Source organism: Notamacropus eugenii, chromosome 1, assembly GCF_028372415.1.
Source record: "Notamacropus eugenii isolate mMacEug1 chromosome 1, mMacEug1.pri_v2, whole genome shotgun sequence".
Lineage (NCBI taxonomy): Eukaryota > Metazoa > Chordata > Mammalia > Diprotodontia > Macropodidae > Notamacropus > Notamacropus eugenii.
In genome coordinates, this window is record NC_092872.1 from 496,440,989 (window position 1) to 496,448,352 (window position 7,364).

Below are 7,364 nucleotides of genomic sequence, written 5' to 3' on the forward strand. Positions count from 1 at the left end.
TGAGAGATAATATTTTATTGGCTCTAGGTACTTTCTTGTTTTTAAATTCAAGCTATTAGCAACTGTTTTTGTACATAATCCTTTCACAGAAATATAACTTCTTAGTGAAGGATTTTTTCAATGAGCCATCAAAAAAAAATCATACATTTACATAGCACTTCAAGGTTTACAAAAGTGATTTACATTATCTCATTTGATCCTCATACTAACCATGTGAAGGAGGTGCTATTATTTTACAGATGAGGAAACTGAGATCCAAAGAAATACCTTGCCCAGAGGGTCATATAAGGCAAAAAATTTCTGAAGCAGGATTTGAATCTAGCTCTTCTTGGCTTCAAGGTCAATACACTATTAGACAACTGCTCTTCCTGTTTGGGAGAGGAAAAATTTCCTTTTCTACTGTCAACATTTAAAAAGCTGCTTTCTCAGAAAGCAGCTTAACTAAGTTTCGTTATATTAACTAGAACAATATTAAATATTTCCATTACATAAGACATTAATGTCAATTACTTTGACAGCAAGAGTACAGAATATTGAAGGAATATCTGGTTTTGCTCTGAAAGATTTGGTTTTTCCTTAAATATTCAAATTTAAAAGTCATTTCACTTTTCTTTAAACATTCTTCATCAAAGACTTGAATTCCATTATTACCCATATGATTCACCTCTGCAGCTAGGACTCCCTTTTGACAGTGATATGACTATTTTAAAGCTGTGTTGGTTAGGTTTTATTTAACAAAAGTTATAATTTGAGGAGTGCAGAAAGCACTAGATTTGGAGTTAAGACTGACTGGGCTCTAGTGCTAGTTTCTGTGTGATACTGGGTTAAGCTACTTAAGCTCTCGGAGTTTTAGTTTTTTGGCTGTAAAATGAGCCAGTAGGATTAATTATGGTAAGGCCTCTAATATTCTTTCTTACTCTAAAATCTTTTTTTTTTACATTAATTTTATTTGTTTTCAGTGTTGCACAATCACTACCATACAATTTAGATTATTACTTTTCCCTCCATACCCCCTCCCTCCCAAGACAGCATACAATCCTATATAGGTTCTACACACACATTCCCATTAAATACACTTTCACTAAAGTCATGCTGTGTAGAAGAATTAAAATGAATGGGAGAAATTATCTAACAAACCAAAATGCAATACACACATAAAAAATGATCTGTTACATTCTGTAATTGAATTCCATAGATCTTTCTCTGGATGTGTTTCTCTGGTCTGCCTTAGAAGACTATTGGGAATTTTTTTTTTAAGTCCTTGCATTGCTACAAAGTTCCAAGTCCACCAGAAAAAACTCTCACACACTGCGGTCATTGCTGTGCACAAAGTTCTCCTGGTTCTGCTCCTTTCACCCAGCATCAGATCATGTAAGTCTTTCCAGGCCTCTCTGAAGTCTTCCTGTTCATCGTTTCTTATAGCGCAATAGTATTCCATTACATTCATATACCATAATTTATTCAGCCATTCCCCAATTGATGGGCATCCCCTTGATTTCCAGTTCTTGGCCACCACAAAGAGTGCTGCTATAAATATTTTTGTACATGTGGGACCCTTTCCCATTTTTATGATCTCTTGGGGATACAGTCCTAGAAGCAATAATGCTGGGTTTACTCTAAAAATCTTATGAGTTTATGAATCAACATTTCACATTAACTAACTACTATGCCAAAAAACCACAAAAAACCTGAAACAGAGGAAATCATTTAGGTTTTAAAGACCTGTGCCATAATCTAATTTAGGCAGTTATGTGATACAATAGATAAGATATTGGACTTGGAGTGAGAAAGTTGAAATCCAGACTTAGATACTTGGGCAAATCACTTAACCTCTGTTTCAGTTTCTTTAACAGTAAAATGGGGCTAATAACAGGACTTAATCTTCTACAGTTACTGTGAAGAACAACTGAGATAATACTTGCAAAAGGCTTGGACAGTGCCTGGAACATAGGTGGTATTATATACATGCTAGCTATTATTAATCAATCTTTAAATTAAGGCTTCATTCAACTGCAAAGCTTGTAAATAACTAATTGCCAATCATTTTTAATAATGAACACACTTGATGACATAGCTTCATCATTCACACACTAAAGCTCCTTATGACACAAATGGTTTTTTAGAAAAGTTCTGAGTTCCAATTTGATAGGATTAAAAAGGGAAAACAAGGAGAAATATTCTTTTCACAGACAACAAGGCCACAGAAGATAGCTTTTTCCCTTTCTGGGGTGGACCCTGAACTTCAATTCCAAGGTCTAAAATCCTGAAAGTCCAGCTTGTGTTTACCTTTATGTTCTTCCCAGGATCATTAAAAAGACCCTAATCATTCATGGAAGCAGTGTGTGATACAGTAGAAGGAGAACTGTTCCTAAGTTGACAACGCTGATGCTGACTGAAGCACATGACCATTCTGGGCTTTGTGCTTCTTGTTTATCTTTAAAATGAGAACAACCTCTAGCATACTTTCCACTTCTAAAACTTGGTCAAAACCAAGTATAGAATACCTAGCCTCCTAAGCCACCATCAAACACAGGTACATTAAACTAACAAAAATCATCCAAACTTCTTAAAAATTAAGCCATCTGAACAGCACTATGTAAAGGAATTGTTAACAAATGAACGTTATAGTTATACAACTGAAATGAAGACATTACTAATACCCTTAACTCGTATTTGGGCAGCTAGGTGATACAGTGGATAGAGTCCTAGGAATGGAGTCAGGAAGGTTTAAGTTCAAATCTGGTCTCAGACACTTACTAGCTATGTGATCCTGGGCAAATCATTTAATCCTGTTTGCCTCAGTTTCCTCATCTGTAAAATGAGCTGGAGAAGAAAGTGGCAAATTACTTCAGTATCTTTGCCAAGAAAATTTCAACAGATCGTGAATAGTAGCACATACATTGTCATAGAAGCAAATATCAAATTAATGTAATGCTATTTTTAACTTACTGATTATTTTCAAGACCACAGGATTAAGAGCTAGAGGACCCCTTAGAAATCACTTAATTCAACTGCAGCTCCTTCATTTTGCATTCAAGAAACAGTTGTCCAAAGAAGTTAGGTGATTTATTTGCCCAAAAGCATGAGGTTACTAAGTAGCAAAGCAGGTATCCAAATGGTTCTCAGACACTAAATCCAATGCTCTTTCCATTTTACTATAGTTACCTCCAATTTTTTTTAAGTAGTAAATACTTTAGAGGATAAGTGATTTCATTACTGGGAAGATCATGTTTTTGTTAAATATGCAGAGAAAGTGTCAAGTCACAATATGAAGTTCTATGAAGCAATTTCAATTACTGACGTGATCATAATTGCTACCAGAACTATTACTATAATGAAAATGGGGGGGAAATATAGACATCATATGTACTAAGCTTGTTTTCTTCACAAATGGCTTAGTAGGACAGAAAGAGTAATGGACTTGGAAAACAGGACTGATTAAAACCCAAGTGAGACATTTATTAGCTGGTCAAGTCACTCTCTGAGCCTCAGTTTCCCTCAAATGTAAAATGGGAGATATTATTTACTTTTATCCATTTCAAAAGGTTGTTGTGAGTACTAGAGATATTAATTTAGTCTATTCTCATCTCTCATACCTCAACTGATAAGATTTCAGTGCTTACTATCAAATATTATAAATAAATATGCCCCTAATGAGGATAAAGCCAGTAAGCATGAAAAGAAAAAAGTATAGCTATGCCTGAACAAAATTTAATCATAAAATGCTTCCTCAGAAGAAACATGAATAGCAGGACACAAAGTTCTACAGTAAAACTCAGGGGTATTAACAGCTTCAGAGGAAAATAAGGCTCAAGAACATAAATGACTAAGAATCTCCTAGAACAGAGGTTTCCAAACTTATTTGGCCTACCACCCTCTTCTAAAAAAAAAAAAATTATTCAGAGCTCCCCTGGAAATCTACTTTCTTTAACCCTTTAATGTTTTTCTTTTTTTAAATTTGCATCATTTAAAAAATGTTTTTAAATGATGTATCTTATATTTAATGATTTATGGTAAATTTGTGGAGTTTTCCTGCATTGAAATTTTGATGATACAATTAGTATCAAAATGTAAAACAAGTCATTTACATGCACATATTCCTACGGAGGCATGTTGGACTTCCTGACAGTGGGCAACACATTATTAACTTGCTTGTTAAGACCTATCAGTGCACTTGACCACTGATCAGATATAACTTGTATTTTGTGTGTTTATTTGGAAAATAATGTAATCAACCCAACTTTAACTCTGTTACACAACAGATAAATTATGAATGGTTTTTCAAAGTTCTCTTCTTTCCTTATGCTTCCACTGAACCTTTATTTTTATTCAACACCCCCCAATTGCACCTGAGGCTACAACCACCCCCCCCTCATTGTTCTAGCACCCTCTGCAGCATCTCCCCCTTAGGGAACCTCTATCTAGAATGACAGTTCTCAAACTTTTTGGTGTTAGGATCCCTTTGTATTCTACTGAAAAACACCGCCCCCCCTCCCCCAAGCTTTTATTTAAGTGGGTTTTACCTACCAATATTTATCATATTGGAAAATAAAATATCTTCGTGTTATTATGAAAATAGTTTTGACCTTGCAAATTCCCAAAAGGGTTTCAGGGGCTACACAGACATCCCTGGACTACATTTTGACATGTAAAGAATACTGTATAATGTAATGTTTTTAGATATCTACAGACTACACTGCCTAGAGTACCCTGTTGGTAACAACTTTTTAGGCTGATATATATAAAGAAATTGTTCATTTTCTCCAAGAGAAGTCATTGCGTAATTATGTTCTTATCAGAATTGCTGCTAACCAGGAAGTCAAAATTTCTGCATTATTTCCTCAAAATGAATTTCAACAGGAACTAACCACTGTGGAGTTCAGACTCATTTAGAAGATGGTTACAATACAGACTTAAGGCCTATATGCTTTCCACTCACTTTATTTTGAAAAAGCTATAATTTTATTGGCATGGTTACTTAGTCTAGCTATTCTAATACTTCTAAAAGTCCCTGAACTCTGTGCTTTTTGTTAGTGTTTTGCCATAAATCTTCCATAAAGGATTTATATATTCAATATATCTCAGATTTTCCTTGTGTTAATATATCAAGATTATCATTCAAACTGTTCAACCACTGTTTCATTCTCAGTATATGGCCGGCACACTTCTTTTCCCAAGCATACAAATCCTCAATATCTTTAATACTATACTATACCTCAGTCCAAACCATCACTGCTAACTCTCTACAACCTACTTAAGCTTATAATGCATTTTTCCATCAATTGTTATTCTTCTGAGATTACTATTCCCCAGTATTTATAACTATATATTATCATTTGTAGGCTGTTAAACAGATGGGTTAGGAGGAAGCAGTCGGATTACTGAAAGCACCACACATTTCTGAAACCCGACCTAGTTTCCTCCTCCTGCTCAATTCTAAGCCCAGTTCATAATCCAGCTGCAGCATTTCTCTAAGAGACTGCTGCATGTTACGATTTGGGTCATATGCATTTTTCATCCACTTTGTTCTTTCTAGTGTGGATGGTTAGTCCAAGTTTTTGCCTTACTGTGAATTTTAATGAAATGGCTTTGTAGTATTCCAGGGTTCAGAAGATCATCTAATAAGGATTTTGTGGCTGTGGGTTTATAAACACCATTGCTTAATATGTTTCCACAAATGCTAATGCGCTCCAAACTCACTCTGAGGAGAACTATGTTAAACAAGTCTTCTTTATGATTATCTGGAATGTTTAGCAATTCTTTTCAGAATATTTTTAAAAACAGGCACTAATAAGGAACCAGATAGATTTACAAAATATTCCACTGAAACACCAATATTTTAATTGTTAATGATTCTATAATTGTTAATGATTCTATGTATTATTTAAAGACAAGAATTCTAAAGTGTTTTGACATTTTCTTATAAGTATGACAACAAAAATGTGATTCTTGACCCATTATCCCTTTTAACACTGGGTATATCTGAAAAATTTGTTATTTGTGGGTGGCTCCCTTCTTATCCCATAGGTTGTATAAGTCTTCTGAAAGCAAGGAAAGGACTGGTTCACTCTGACAGTATCTAGTATGTAACTATACACAAATAAGGGATTAGCAAATATATTTGGCTGATTTTCTGATGAAGAGGCTATCCCAGCTCTGTTATTTAAGTTAGTTCTTCTGTATTATTGCTTCCCATACGCCAACCTATGGTGTATAGTTTTCCTTCATCAAATCTTAATAGTGTTCTTCCACCAACTCCACCTGCTATAGCCTTATTTAAAACAGACCATACAGGAGCTGTCCAGAAACTCTTCTGTCACCAAGTTCAACAGTACTGTATTGCAGTTAGCATCCTAATTAAGTTGGTGGATTGGCTGTGCAGTTCTTGTTGATGGCCCTGTCTCATCATTCATTGTTGGTTTCAGCAGTGATGACAATGTTGAGACTAAATAAATATGTCCTTTCTGTCAGCTGAAGACTCATACCCACATGGAAGGTCAAACGTAATCGGCTCTCCTACAGACTTTCAGCTTAGTTTGGAACCTAATCCCACAATGCTACACCATTCTTCCTCATCTCCCAGAGTATTGACAGAGATGAAAGATGATATTGAATCCATTAATGAGCAACCAGTCTTCTATGTATACTAATTTAAATAGTTCCAGAAAATCTGAAGTTAAGGTTTCTTATTTTTATCTTCCAGGTGAAAGATTACATGTGTCTAATATTCAAATATATACCAGCAAAGTAATTAACACAAACTAACCTAATTTCAATTAGCTTTCTACATGGGGTAAAATTTTTCCACCTTCGTGAGAAATATAAATAGAACATGATAATGGACAGTAACAGTCAAGGTCTTGCTGCTAAATTAGTTTCTAACAGACAAATTTTGTTACCTCTGAGATACCTAAGAAATCTAACAGAACACCTATAACACCATGCTCTACTAGTTAAAATATCTAATTAGCAGCTTAAACTTATGTGTGTTCATATTCATCCTTTGTCACCAAAGAAGACCATGCCATCAGAGATATAATGACATGACTTGCACTTGACTTTGTTTTGAGTGAGGGAGGGTTGTGCAGGTCAGCAGCCTCACTTCTCCTTCAGAGCCATCTGAATCCAGTGACCAGATATTCATCAGGATGACTGGAGATGACCCAGGATGAGGCAATTGGGGTTAAGTGACTTGCCCAAGGTCACACAGCTAGTGAGTATCAAGTATCTGAGGTGAGATTTGAACTCAGGTCCTCCTGACTCCTGCACTGGTGCTCTATCCACGGCACCACCTAGCTGCCCGGACAGCTCAAGTTCAAAGATAGACAAAAGCACTTAATGTAAAATGAAAATGAAACATTTAC